Genomic DNA, 14,224 nt, shown 5'->3' with positions numbered 1-14,224 from the left:
TCGCAGCAGATAATGATAGCCCATCAATCCAGACAAAAATCAATGGTATGCTGAGTCTATCTTCTCAGACTCTTTTCAGCTACAAATGTATCTGTGAGTGCGTGAGAACATATGATCGGTTATGATATTGGTCAAATTACCATGAGCTGCTTGACATTACTGCAATTTCGATTCTTGCTTTGCTAAATGATTTCACCCATTGCTCGAAACAGGACACCTTTCACGTTTACACCGAACACGAAACACACCGGACTACAGGGAAAATGCACAAAGCTGAGCAGGCCGTGTTCCACATCATACTGTGCAGCATAGTTACAGTCACTGTGTCTGTTTTGCAAAATAAGAGTCCCAAAGAATGTTCTCCACCCTAAAACCGGAGGTAGCATTACATTCCGAGAACGACAGAACACATTGTGAGGATGCTCTGACCTCGGAGCCAGTTCGAGATGCCACTTTCCTTGCCTTTTACCTTAACCGTGCAATTTGCTGCAGAGATGTTAATTCCTGGACATGAGCCACATGGATACCAACTGAGTAGGAAACCTGTGTGGGATTCGAGGAGAAGCGACTCAATAAATTTTGCTAAACTCCACGGTGCTTATTAGAAATGCAGTCTCTGTTCACATCAATCTAAAAGGCACTTTCTGAACATCGTAACAGAAGTCATAAGGTAATTAGCTCACACACACCCCGCTCCGGAAGAGGTGCTAACTGCCCTTGAGTGCTTTTTTGTTCTCGATGTGAAGAGCTCTCACGCCTGAGTCACCTTCACGTCTCTGGTTGCTGAGTGAATCACAAAGAAGGAATTTCACCAGAGCTGCAACTGCCTCACTTCCCCACTCGCCCTCCCAGTTTACATTTTCCTGCTCGTCAGTGATTTAAAGAAAACCAAATGGATGCGATGTCATTCTGTAGCCTCTCTGTCGATTCCTACGTTTCAGTTCCGACGTGGCTTAGATCTCGGGGCGCACTTAAAACTAGCGACGCTATGAAAGCACAGGTCCAGAGGTTCCTCTGAGAGTGTAATTTCTTTCGTTGCTGTTGCTGATTGAATGAGCCACTAACGTGCGAACTGCTCCAAAACATGCTTCAGGACCTCTGGTGCCAACTCTCGCACGTTGAATAACGACAGACAGCTTCCAAATGAGGTCTTTCAGAGACGGCTTTGGGGTACATTTGACAGACAGACTAGTTCAGGTATCCGTGGTGCGCTGTGACACGGGCGCATCAGCTTCTTCCCTGTCTTTGAACCGGGCCGCCTGCGCAAGGAATGCAAATGCGGAACTGCTCTTCGTGAAAGGATCAGAAGGCGGTAACTACACTCTCAAACGGAATGGCATATGAACAGAACCAGGTTGGAGAAAAACTTTACAATGCTTTGCACAGTAATTAAATGGATTTGCATTACATTTCACTACGAGAGCACATTTGTTCAAGCAAATTCGAAGGCAGGTTTGCAGATGGGAAAGCAAGCAAGAAAACTCCGTTCTTGACCATGTAAAAGGCCGCAGTTGAAGAACAAAGCAGTTTCTGCGCACTTTCGAAATGGGCACCTTTCGCGTGCAAGGCGAGCGTGATGACCACTACACTACAGAAACTAGCCTCAGCCAGCCGTGCTGCGGCTCAGTGGCATCCAGCACTGACAGTTGAAGCCATTTTACCTTTCACCTTTCTGTTTCCAATAGCTCGTTGTTTCATGGGACTTGTTTAATTTTGGCGATGTGGTGAGCATGGACGAGATACACCGAAGTATCTGTTTCCACGCGGTGTACCCCAATAACGTTGTGTTGCTTACACCGGCTTTAAAGGATTACTTTTTAGCGGAGCTTGCCGTCGCAGTCTGTGGCACAACCATTTAGTCTGTTCGACTGCTCACGGGAAAGGTCGTATTGTGAAACACTGCAGAAACGAACGACTTCCTTACTTTTGCTCCGACTGACCATACTCAGTGAAATGTTCCCAGATTCTCAGTTGAGGACTTTTGCAGCTGTAAGTTACCTCAGAAACCCTGTTAATTCGTAATGTATTGAGCGAATCGCAAAACAGGAAGCATTTAACGCGGAACACAAACAAAACTGGCAAACCAAATGCATTTTCAGACACAGCGAGCATGAATGCTAAATGTGAGACAATCCGGGGGCATGAGCCATAAAGGAATCTCACAACTAACAACAGGGCAATTCCAAACTTCTCTTTCAAACATACTGGAGACTGAGTGCACCACCACTTCCGAGACAATGCTGAAAAGAGAGAAAGAAAGAACATAACAAGAGTGGTCCATAAAAAGTGAATTCACCAATCACAGTCTCGATTAGATTACCTTTCCCTTCCGATGTCTCCAGGACGGAGATGAAGTAAATGGGAGAAATTCAATAACAAATGACATCGAAATTCATTGGAACGATTTTCTCATTGGCCCGAAAACCAAATAACGACGAGTCGAGTCACCGTATGACTTTGTTTCACAACAGCGATGAAATAACAGTCTCCATTCGGTTCCTGTAAAAATTCAACTTGCGTGGAACGTAAAGCAACAGCAGAGCTGCTTGCGATTTTCCGCGCGGGAGGCGAACACGATCATGACAGCACAGACACTTCGGAAAATTCGGCACTTTACCACACCACAGTTAATTCCACGGGAAGCAAACTCATTTTTCTTCTGTTTCAAACAGAAATGCAGCAGGGGTCGAAACCGCATTGGAACAAGCGGCGTCGTTGGAGTTGATCAGCAGAAATGGCAGCGGTGGGATTCGAACCCACGCCTCTGTCGAGACTGGAGCCTTAATCCAGCGCCTTAAACCGCTCGGCCACACTACCAGCCGCCCGCGGTCGCTCATTTTCTTGCACTTCCAATTGTGCTCCTGCATAACAACACATGCAAAGTCACGTGAAAAGGGTTCCATTTCCCCTCTCCGACTCGCACAGCTGCTGGGATGTGCCCGTCTACAATATCAATTTCGCAGCAGATAATGATAGCCCATCAATCCAGACAAAAATCAATGGTATGCTGAGTCTATCTTCTCAGACTCTTTTCAGCTACAAATGTATCTGTGAGTGCGTGAGAACATATGATCGGTTATGATATTGGTCAAATTACCATGAGCTGCTTGACATTACTGCAATTTCGATTCTTGCTTTGCTAAATGATTTCACCCATTGCTCGAAACAGGACACCTTTCACGTTTACACCGAACACGAAACACACCGGACTACAGGGAAAATGCACAAAGCTGAGCAGGCCGTGTTCCACATCATACTGTGCAGCATAGTTACAGTCACTGTGTCTGTTTTGCAAAATAAGAGTCCCAAAGAATGTTCTCCACCCTAAAACCGGAGGTAGCATTACATTCCGAGAACGACAGAACACATTGTGAGGATGCTCTGACCTCGGAGCCAGTTCGAGATGCCACTTTCCTTGCCTTTTACCTTAACCGTGCAATTTGCTGCAGAGATGTTAATTCCTGGACATGAGCCACATGGATACCAACTGAGTAGGAAACCTGCGTGGGATTCGAGGAGAAGCGACTCAATAAATTTTGCTAAACTCCACGGTGCTTATTAGAAATGCAGTCTCTGTTCACATCAATCTAAAAGGCACTTTCTGAACATCGTAACAGAAGTCATAAGGTAATTAGCTCACACACACCCCGCTCCGGAAGAGGTGCTAACTGCCCTTGAGTGCTTTTTTGTTCTCGATGTGAAGAGCTCTCACGCCTGAGTCACCTTCACGTCTCTGGTTGCTGAGTGAATCACAAAGAAGGAATTTCACCAGAGCTGCAACTGCCTCACTTCCCCACTCGCCCTCCCAGTTTACATTTTCCTGCTCGTCAGTGATTTAAAGAAAACCAAATGGATGCGATGTCATTCTGTAGCCTCTCTGTCGATTCCTCCGTTTCAGTTCCGACGTGGCTTAGATCTCGGGGCGCACTTAAAACTAGCGACGCTATGAAAGCACAGGTCCAGAGGTTCCTCTGAGAGTGTAATTTCTTTCGTTGCTGTTGCTGATTGAATGAGCCACTAACGTGCGAACTGCTCCAAAACATGCTTCAGGACCTCTGGTGCCAACTCTCGCACGTTGAATAACGACAGACAGCTTCCAAATGAGGTCTTTCAGAGACGGCTTTGGGGTACATTTGACAGACAGACTAGTTCAGGAATCCGTGGTGCGCTGTGACACCAGCGCATCAGCTTCTTCCCTGTCTTTGAACCGGGCCGCCTGCGCAAGGAATGCAAATGCGGAACTGCTCTTCGTGAAAGGATCAGAAGGCGGTAACTACACTCTCAAACGGAATGGCATATGAACAGAACCAGGTTGGAGAAAAACTTTACAATGCTTTGCACAGTAATTAAATGGATTTGCATTACATTTCACTACGAGAGCACATTTGTTCAAGCAAATTCGAAGGCAGGTTTGCAGATGGGAAAGCAAGCAAGAAAACTCCGTTCTTGACCATGTAAAAGGCCGCAGTTGAAGAACAAAGCAGTTTCTGCGCACTTTCGAAATGGGCACCTTTCGCGTGCAAGGCGAGCGTGATGACCACTACACTACAGAAACTAGCCTCAGCCAGCCGTGCTGCGGCTCAGTGGCATCCAGCACTGACAGTTGAAGCCATTTTACCTTTCACCTTTCTGTTTCCAATAGCTCGTTGTTTCATGGGACTTGTTTAATTTTGGCGATGTGGTGAGCATGGACGAGATACACCGAAGTATCTGTTTCCACGCGGTGTACCCCAATAACGTTGTGTTGCTTACACCGGCTTTAAAGGATTACTTTTTAGCGGAGCTTGCCGTCGCAGTCTGTGGCACAACCATTTAGTCTGTTCGATTGCTCACGGGAAAGGTCGTATTGTGAAACACTGCAGAAACGAACGACTTCCTTACTTTTGCTCCGACTGACCATACTCAGTGAAATTTTCCCAGATTCTCAGTTGAGGACTTTTGCAGCTGTAAGTTACCTCAGAAACCCTGTTAATTCGTAATGTATTGAGCGAATCGCAAAACAGGAAGCATTTAACGCGGAACACAAACAAAACTGGCAAACCAAATGCATTTTCAGACACAGCGAGCATGAATGCTAAATGTGAGACAATCCGGGGGCATGAGCCATAAAGGAATCTCACAACTAACAACAGGGCAATTCCAAACTTCTCTTTCAAACATACTGGAGACTGAGTGCACCACCACTTCCGAGACAATGCTGAAAAGAGAGAAAGAAAGAACATAACAAGAGTGGTCCATAAAAAGTGAATTCACCAATCACAGTCTCGATTAGATTACCTTTCCCTTCCGATGTCTCCAGGACGGAGATGAAGTAAATGGGAGAAATTCAATAACAAATGACATCGAAATTCATTGGAACGATTTTCTCATTGGCCCGAAAACCAAATAACGACGAGTCGAGTCACCGTATGACTTTGTTTCACAACAGCGATGAAATAACAGTCTCCATTCGGTTCCTGTAAAAATTCAACTTGCGTGGAACGTAAAGCAACAGCAGAGCTGCTTGCGATTTTCCGCGCGGGAGGCGAACACGATCATGACAGCACAGACACTTCGGAAAATTCGGCACTTTACCACACCACAGTTAATTCCACGGGAAGCAAACTCATTTTTCTTCTGTTTCAAACAGAAATGCAGCAGGGGTCGAAACCGCATTGGAACAAGCGGCGTCGTTGGAGTTGATCAGCAGAAATGGCAGCGGTGGGATTCGAACCCACGCCTCTGTCGAGACTGGAGCCTTAATCCAGCGCCTTAAACCGCTCGGCCACACTACCAGCCGCCCGCGGTCGCTCATTTTCTTGCACTTCCAATTGTGCTCCTGCATAACAACACATGCAAAGTCACGTGAAAAGGGTTCCATTTCCCCTCTCCGACTCGCACAGCTGCTGGGATGTGCCCGTCTACAATATCAATTTCGCAGCAGATAATGATAGCCCATCAATCCAGACAAAAATCAATGGTATGCTGAGTCTATCTTCTCAGACTCTTTTCAGCTACAAATGTATCTGTGAGTGCGTGAGAACATATGATCGGTTATGATATTGGTCAAATTACCATGAGCTGCTTGACATTACTGCAATTTCGATTCTTGCTTTGCTAAATGATTTCACCCATTGCTCGAAACAGGACACCTTTCACGTTTACACCGAACACGAAACACACCGGACTACAGGGAAAATGCACAAAGCTGAGCAGGCCGTGTTCCACATCATACTGTGCAGCATAGTTACAGTCACTGTGTCTGTTTTGCAAAATAAGAGTCCCAAAGAATGTTCTCCACCCTAAAACCGGAGGTAGCATTACATTCCGAGAACGACAGAACACATTGTGAGGATGCTCTGACCTCGGAGCCAGTTCGAGATGCCACTTTCCTTGCCTTTTACCTTAACCGTGCAATTTGCTGCAGAGATGTTAATTCCTGGACATGAGCCACATGGATACCAACTGAGTAGGAAACCTGTGTGGGATTCGAGGAGAAGCGACTCAATAAATTTTGCTAAACTCCACGGTGCTTATTAGAAATGCAGTCTCTGTTCACATCAATCTAAAAGGCACTTTCTGAACATCGTAACAGAAGTCATAAGGTAATTAGCTCACACACACCCCGCTCCGGAAGAGGTGCTAACTGCCCTTGAGTGCTTTTTTGTTCTCGATGTGAAGAGCTCTCACGCCTGAGTCACCTTCACGTCTCTGGTTGCTGAGTGAATCACAAAGAAGGAATTTCACCAGAGCTGCAACTGCCTCACTTCCCCACTCGCCCTCCCAGTTTACATTTTCCTGCTCGTCAGTGATTTAAAGAAAACCAAATGGATGCGATGTCATTCTGTAGCCTCTCTGTCGATTCCTCCGTTTCAGTTCCGACGTGGCTTAGATCTCGGGGCGCACTTAAAACTAGCGACGCTATGAAAGCACAGGTCCAGAGGTTCCTCTGAGAGTGTAATTTCTTTCGTTGCTGTTGCTGATTGAATGAGCCACTAACGTGCGAACTGCTCCAAAACATGCTTCAGGACCTCTGGTGCCAACTCTCGCACGTTGAATAACGACAGACAGCTTCCAAATGAGGTCTTTCAGAGACGGCTTTGGGGTACATTTGACAGACAGACTAGTTCAGGAATCCGTGGTGCGCTGTGACACCAGCGCATCAGCTTCTTCCCTGTCTTTGAACCGGGCCGCCTGCGCAAGGAATGCAAATGCGGAACTGCTCTTCGTGAAAGGATCAGAAGGCGGTAACTACACTCTCAAACGGAATGGCATATGAACAGAACCAGGTTGGAGAAAAACTTTACAATGCTTTGCACAGTAATTAAATGGATTTGCATTACATTTCACTACGAGAGCACATTTGTTCAAGCAAATTCGAAGGCAGGTTTGCAGATGGGAAAGCAAGCAAGAAAACTCCGTTCTTGACCATGTAAAAGGCCGCAGTTGAAGAACAAAGCAGTTTCTGCGCACTTTCGAAATGGGCACCTTTCGCGTGCAAGGCGAGCGTGATGACCACTACACTACAGAAACTAGCCTCAGCCAGCCGTGCTGCGGCTCAGTGGCATCCAGCACTGACAGTTGAAGCCATTTTACCTTTCACCTTTCTGTTTCCAATAGCTCGTTGTTTCATGGGACTTGTTTAATTTTGGCGATGTGGTGAGCATGGACGAGATACACCGAAGTATCTGTTTCCACGCGGTGTACCCCAATAACGTTGTGTTGCTTACACCGGCTTTAAAGGATTACTTTTTAGCGGAGCTTGCCGTCGCAGTCTGTGGCACAACCATTTAGTCTGTTCGACTGCTCACGGGAAAGGTCGTATTGTGAAACACTGCAGAAACGAACGACTTCCTTACTTTTGCTCCGACTGACCATACTCAGTGAAATTTTCCCAGATTCTCAGTTGAGGACTTTTGCAGCTGTAAGTTACCTCAGAAACCCTGTTAATTCGTAATGTATTGAGCGAATCGCAAAACAGGAAGCATTTAACGCGGAACACAAACAAAACTGGCAAACCAAATGCATTTTCAGACACAGCGAGCATGAATGCTAAATGTGAGACAATCCGGGGGCATGAGCCATAAAGGAATCTCACAACTAACAACAGGGCAATTCCAAACTTCTCTTTCAAACATACTGGAGACTGAGTGCACCACCACTTCCGAGACAATGCTGAAAAGAGAGAAAGAAAGAACATAACAAGAGTGGTCCATAAAAAGTGAATTCACCAATCACAGTCTCGATTAGATTACCTTTCCCTTCCGATGTCTCCAGGACGGAGATGAAGTAAATGGGAGAAATTCAATAACAAATGACATCGAAATTCATTGGAACGATTTTCTCATTGGCCCGAAAACCAAATAACGACGAGTCGAGTCACCGTATGACTTTGTTTCACAACAGCGATGAAATAACAGTCTCCATTCGGTTCCAGTAAAAATTCAACTTGCGTGGAACGTAAAGCAACAGCAGAGCTGCTTGCGATTTTCCGCGCGGGAGGCGAACACGATCATGACAGCACAGACACTTCGGAAAATTCGGCACTTTACCACACCACAGTTAATTCCACGGGAAGCAAACTCATTTTTCTTCTGTTTCAAACAGAAATGCAGCAGGGGTCGAAACCGCATTGGAACAAGCGGCGTCGTTGGAGTTGATCAGCAGAAATGGCAGCCGTGGGATTCGAACCCACGCCTCTGTCGAGACTGGAGCCTTAATCCAGCGCCTTAAACCGCTCGGCCACACTACCAGCCGCCCGCGGTCGCTCATTTTCTTGCACTTCCAATTGTGCTCCTGCATAACAACACATGCAAAGTCACGTGAAAAGGGTTCCATTTCCCCTCTCCGACTCGCACAGCTGCTGGGATGTGCCCGTCTACAATATCAATTTCGCAGCAGATAATGATAGCCCATCAATCCAGACAAAAATCAATGGTATGCTGAGTCTATCTTCTCAGACTCTTTTCAGCTACAAATGTATCTGTGAGTGCGTGAGAACATATGATCGGTTATGATATTGGTCAAATTACCATGAGCTGCTTGACATTACTGCAATTTCGATTCTTGCTTTGCTAAATGATTTCACCCATTGCTCGAAACAGGACACCTTTCACGTTTACACCGAACACGAAACACACCGGACTACAGGGAAAATGCACAAAGCTGAGCAGGCCGTGTTCCACATCATACTGTGCAGCATAGTTACAGTCACTGTGTCTGTTTTGCAAAATAAGAGTCCCAAAGAATGTTCTCCACCCTAAAACCGGAGGTAGCATTACATTCCGAGAACGACAGAACACATTGTGAGGATGCTCTGACCTCGGAGCCAGTTCGAGATGCCACTTTCCTTGCCATTTACCTTAACCGTGCAATTTGCTGCAGAGATGTTAATTCCTGGACATGAGCCACATGGATACCAACTGAGTAGGAAACCTGTGTGGGATTCGAGGAGAAGCGACTCAATAAATTTTGCTAAACTCCACGGTGCTTATTAGAAATGCAGTCTCTGTTCACATCAATCTAAAAGGCACTTTCTGAACATCGTAACAGAAGTCATAAGGTAATTAGCTCACACACACCCCGCTCCGGAAGAGGTGCTAACTGCCCTTGAGTGCTTTTTTGTTTTCGATGTGAAGAGCTCTCACGCCTGACTCACCTTCACGTCTCTGGTTGCTGAGTGAATCACAAAGAAGGAATTTCACCAGAGCTGCAACTGCCTCACTTCCCCACTCGCCCTCCCAGTTTACATTTTCCTGCTCGTCAGTGATTTAAAGAAAACCAAATGGATGCGGTGTCATTCTGTAGCCTCTCTGTCGATTCCTCCGTTTCAGTTCCGACGTAGCTTAGATCTCGGGGCGCACTTAAAACTAGCGACGCTATGAAAGCACAGGTCCAGAGGTTCCTCTGAGAGTGTAATTTCTTTCGTTGCTGTTGCTGATTGAATGAGCCACTAACGTGCGAACTGCTCCAAAACATGGTTCAGGACCTCTGGTGCCAACTCTCGCACGTTGAATAACGACAGACAGCTTCCAAATGAGGTCTTTCAGAGACGGCTTTGGGGTACATTTGACAGACAGACTAGTTCAGGTATCCGTGGTGCGCTGTGACACCGGCGCATCAGCTTCTTCCCTGTCTTTGAACCGGGCCGCCTGCGCAAGGAATGCAAATGCGGAACTGCTCTTCGTGAAAGGATCAGAAGGCGGTAACTACACTCTCAAACGGAATGGCATATGAACAGAACCAGGTTGGAGAAAAACTTTACAATGCTTTGCACAGTAATTAAATGGATTTGCATTACATTTCACTACGAGAGCACATTTGTTCAAGCAAATTCGAAGGCAGGTTTGCAGATGGGAAAGCAAGCAAGAAAACTCCGTTCTTGACCATGTAAAAGGCCGCAGTTGAAGAACAAAGCAGTTTCTGCGCACTTTCGAAATGGGCACCTTTCGCGTGCAAGGCGAGCGTGATGACCACTACACTACAGAAACTAGCCTCAGCCAGCCGTGCTGCGGCTCAGTGGCATCCAGCACTGACAGTTGAAGCCATTTTACCTTTCACCTTTCTGTTTCCAATAGCTCGTTGTTTCATGGGACTTGTTTAATTTTGGCGATGTGGTGAGCATGGACGAGATACACCGAAGTATCTGTTTCCACGCGGTGTACCCCAATAACGTTGTGTTGCTTACACCGGCTTTAAAGGATTACTTTTTAGCGGAGCTTGCCGTCGCAGTCTGTGGCACAACCATTTAGTCTGTTCGACTGCTCACGGGAAAGGTCGTATTGTGAAACACTGCAGAAACGAACGACTTCCTTACTTTTGCTCCGACTGACCATACTCAGTGAAATTTTCCCAGATTCTCAGTTGAGGACTTTTGCAGCTGTAAGTTACCTCAGAAACCCTGTTAATTCGTAATGTATTGAGCGAATCGCAAAACAGGAAGCATTTAACGCGGAACACAAACAAAACTGGCAAACCAAATGCATTTTCAGACACAGCGAGCATGAATGCTAAATGTGAGACAATCCGGGGGCATGAGCCATAAAGGAATCTCACAACTAACAACAGGGCAATTCCAAACTTCTCTTTCAAACATACTGGAGACTGAGTGCACCACCACTTCCGAGACAATGCTGAAAAGAGAGAAAGAAAGAACATAACAAGAGTGGTCCATAAAAAGTGAATTCACCAATCACAGTCTCGATTAGATTACCTTTCCCTTCCGATGTCTCCAGGACGGAGATGAAGTAAATGGGAGAAATTCAATAACAAATGACATCGAAATTCATTGGAACGATTTTCTCATTGGCCCGAAAACCAAATAACGACGAGTCGAGTCACCGTATGACTTTGTTTCACAACAGCGATGAAATAACAGTCTCCATTCGGTTCCTGTAAAAATTCAACTTGCGTGGAACGTAAAGCAACAGCAGAGCTGCTTGCGATTTTCCGCGCGGGAGGCGAACACGATCATGACAGCACAGACACTTCGGAAAATTCGGCACTTTACCACACCACAGTTAATTCCACGGGAAGCAAACTCATTTTTCTTCTGTTTCAAACAGAAATGCAGCAGGGGTCGAAACCGCATTGGAACAAGCGGCGTCGTTGGAGTTGATCAGCAGAAATGGCAGCGGTGGGATTCGAACCCACGCCTCTGTCGAGACTGGAGCCTTAATGCAGCGCCTTAAACCGCTCGGCCACACTACCAGCCGCCCGCGGTCGCTCATTTTCTTGCACTTCCAATTGTGCTCCTGCATAACAACACATGCAAAGTCACGTGAAAAGGGTTCCATTTCCCCTCTCCGACTCGCACAGCTGCTGGGATGTGCCCGTCTACAATATCAATTTCGCAGCAGATAATGATAGCCCATCAATCCAGACAAAAATCAATGGTATGCTGAGTCTATCTTCTCAGACTCTTTTCAGCTACAAATGTATCTGTGAGTGCGTGAGAACATATGATCGGTTATGATATTGGTCAAATTACCATGAGCTGCTTGACATTACTGCAATTTCGATTCTTGCTTTGCTAAATGATTTCACCCATTGCTCGAAACAGGACACCTTTCACGTTTACACCGAACACGAAACACACCGGACTACAGGGAAAATGCACAAAGCTGAGCAGGCCGTGTTCCACATCATACTGTGCAGCATAGTTACAGTCACTGTGTCTGTTTTGCAAAATAAGAGTCCCAAAGAATGTTCTCCACCCTAAAACCGGAGGTAGCATTACATTCCGAGAACGACAGAACACATTGTGAGGATGCTCTGACCTCGGAGCCAGTTCGAGATGCCACTTTCCTTGCCTTTTACCTTAACCGTGCAATTTGCTGCAGAGATGTTAATTCCTGGACATGAGCCACATGGATACCAACTGAGTAGGAAACCTGTGTGGGATTCGAGGAGAAGCGACTCAATAAATTTTGCTAAACTCCACGGTGCTTATTAGAAATGCAGTCTCTGTTCACATCAATCTAAAAGGCACTTTCTGAACATCGTAACAGAAGTCATAAGGTAATTAGCTCACACACACCCCGCTCCGGAAGAGGTGCTAACTGCCCTTGAGTGCTTTTTTGTTCTCGATGTGAAGAGCTCTCACGCCTGAGTCACCTTCACGTCTCTGGTTGCTGAGTGAATCACAAAGAAGGAATTTCACCAGAGCTGCAACTGCCTCACTTCCCCACTCGCCCTCCCAGTTTACATTTTCCTGCTCGTCAGTGATTTAAAGAAAACCAAATGGATGCGATGTCATTCTGTAGCCTCTCTGTCGATTCCTCCGTTTCAGTTCCGACGTGGCTTAGATCTCGGGGCGCACTTAAAACTAGCGACGCTATGAAAGCACAGGTCCAGAGGTTCCTCTGAGAGTGTAATTTCTTTCGTTGCTGTTGCTGATTGAATGAGCCACTAACGTGCGAACTGCTCCAAAACATGCTTCAGGACCTCTGGTGCCAACTCTCGCACGTTGAATAACGACAGACAGCTTCCAAATGAGGTCTTTCAGAGACGGCTTTGGGGTACATTTGACAGACAGACTAGTTCAGGAATCCGTGGTGCGCTGTGACACCAGCGCATCAGCTTCTTCCCTGTCTTTGAACCGGGCCCCCTGCGCAAGGAATGCAAATGCGGAACTGCTCTTCGTGAAAGGATCAGAAGGCGGTAACTACACTCTCAAACGGAATGGCATATGAACAGAACCAGGTTGGAGAAAAACTTTACAATGCTTTGCACAGTAATTAAATGGATTTGCATTACATTTCACTACGAGAGCACATTTGTTCAAGCAAATTCGAAGGCAGGTTTGCAGATGGGAAAGCAAGCAAGAAAACTCCGTTCTTGACCATGTAAAAGGCCGCAGTTGAAGAACAAAGCAGTTTCTGCGCACTTTCGAAATGGGCACCTTTCGCGTGCAAGGCGAGCGTGATGACCACTACACTACAGAAACTAGCCTCAGCCAGCCGTGCTGCGGCTCAGTGGCATCCAGCACTGACAGTTGAAGCCATTTTACCTTTCACCTTTCTGTTTCCAATAGCTCGTTGTTTCATGGGACTTGTTTAATTTTGGCGATGTGGTGAGCATGGACGAGATACACCGAAGTATCTGTTTCCACGCGGTGTACCCCAATAACGTTGTGTTGCTTACACCGGCTTTAAAGGATTACTTTTTAGCGGAGCTTGCCGTCGCAGTCTGTGGCACAACCATTTAGTCTGTTCGACTGCTCACGGGAAAGGTCGTATTGTGAAACACTGCAGAAACGAACGACTTCCTTACTTTTGCTCCGACTGACCATACTCAGTGAAATTTTCCCAGATTCTCAGTTGAGGACTTTTGCAGCTGTAAGTTACCTCAGAAACCCTGTTAATTCGTAATGTATTGAGCGAATCGCAAAACAGGAAGCATTTAACGCGGAACACAAACAAAACTGGCAAACCAAATGCATTTTCAGACACAGCGAGCATGAATGCTAAATGTGAGACAATCCGGGGGCATGAGCCATAAAGGAATCTCACAACTAACAACAGGGCAATTCCAAACTTCTCTTTCAAACATACTGGAGACTGAGTGCACCACCACTTCCGAGACAATGCTGAAAAGAGAGAAAGAAAGAACATAACAAGAGTGGTCCATAAAAAGTGAATTCACCAATCACAGTCTCGATTAGATTACCTTTCCCTTCCGATGTCTCCAGGACGGAGATGAAGTAAATGGGAGAAATTCAATAACAAATGACATCGAAATTCAT

The 14,224-nt window shown here is 46.2% G+C and overlaps 2 non-coding genes across 2 annotated transcripts; both read right to left on the bottom strand.

Moving 5' to 3' along the window:
* Positions 1–2,735: 2,735 nt before the first annotated feature.
* trnal-aag (transfer RNA leucine (anticodon AAG)) lies at positions 2,736–2,817 on the bottom strand. Its single transcript has one exon. It is a non-coding gene; the product is annotated as a tRNA-Leu (tRNA).
* Positions 2,818–5,692: 2,875 nt separating this feature from the next.
* trnal-aag (transfer RNA leucine (anticodon AAG)) lies at positions 5,693–5,774 on the bottom strand. The gene has a single exon. It is a non-coding gene; the product is annotated as a tRNA-Leu (tRNA).
* Between the last annotated feature and the right edge of the window lie 8,450 nt (positions 5,775–14,224).

Source organism: Chiloscyllium plagiosum, unplaced genomic scaffold, assembly GCF_037043375.1.
Source record: "Chiloscyllium plagiosum isolate Xiang-an unplaced genomic scaffold, Cpla_swu_hap1 HiC_scaffold_39, whole genome shotgun sequence".
In the NCBI taxonomy this organism is placed as follows: domain Eukaryota; kingdom Metazoa; phylum Chordata; class Chondrichthyes; order Orectolobiformes; family Hemiscylliidae; genus Chiloscyllium; species Chiloscyllium plagiosum.
The sequence above is the reverse complement of the archived record's forward strand: the minus strand, read 5'-3'. Positions and strand labels throughout refer to the sequence as shown.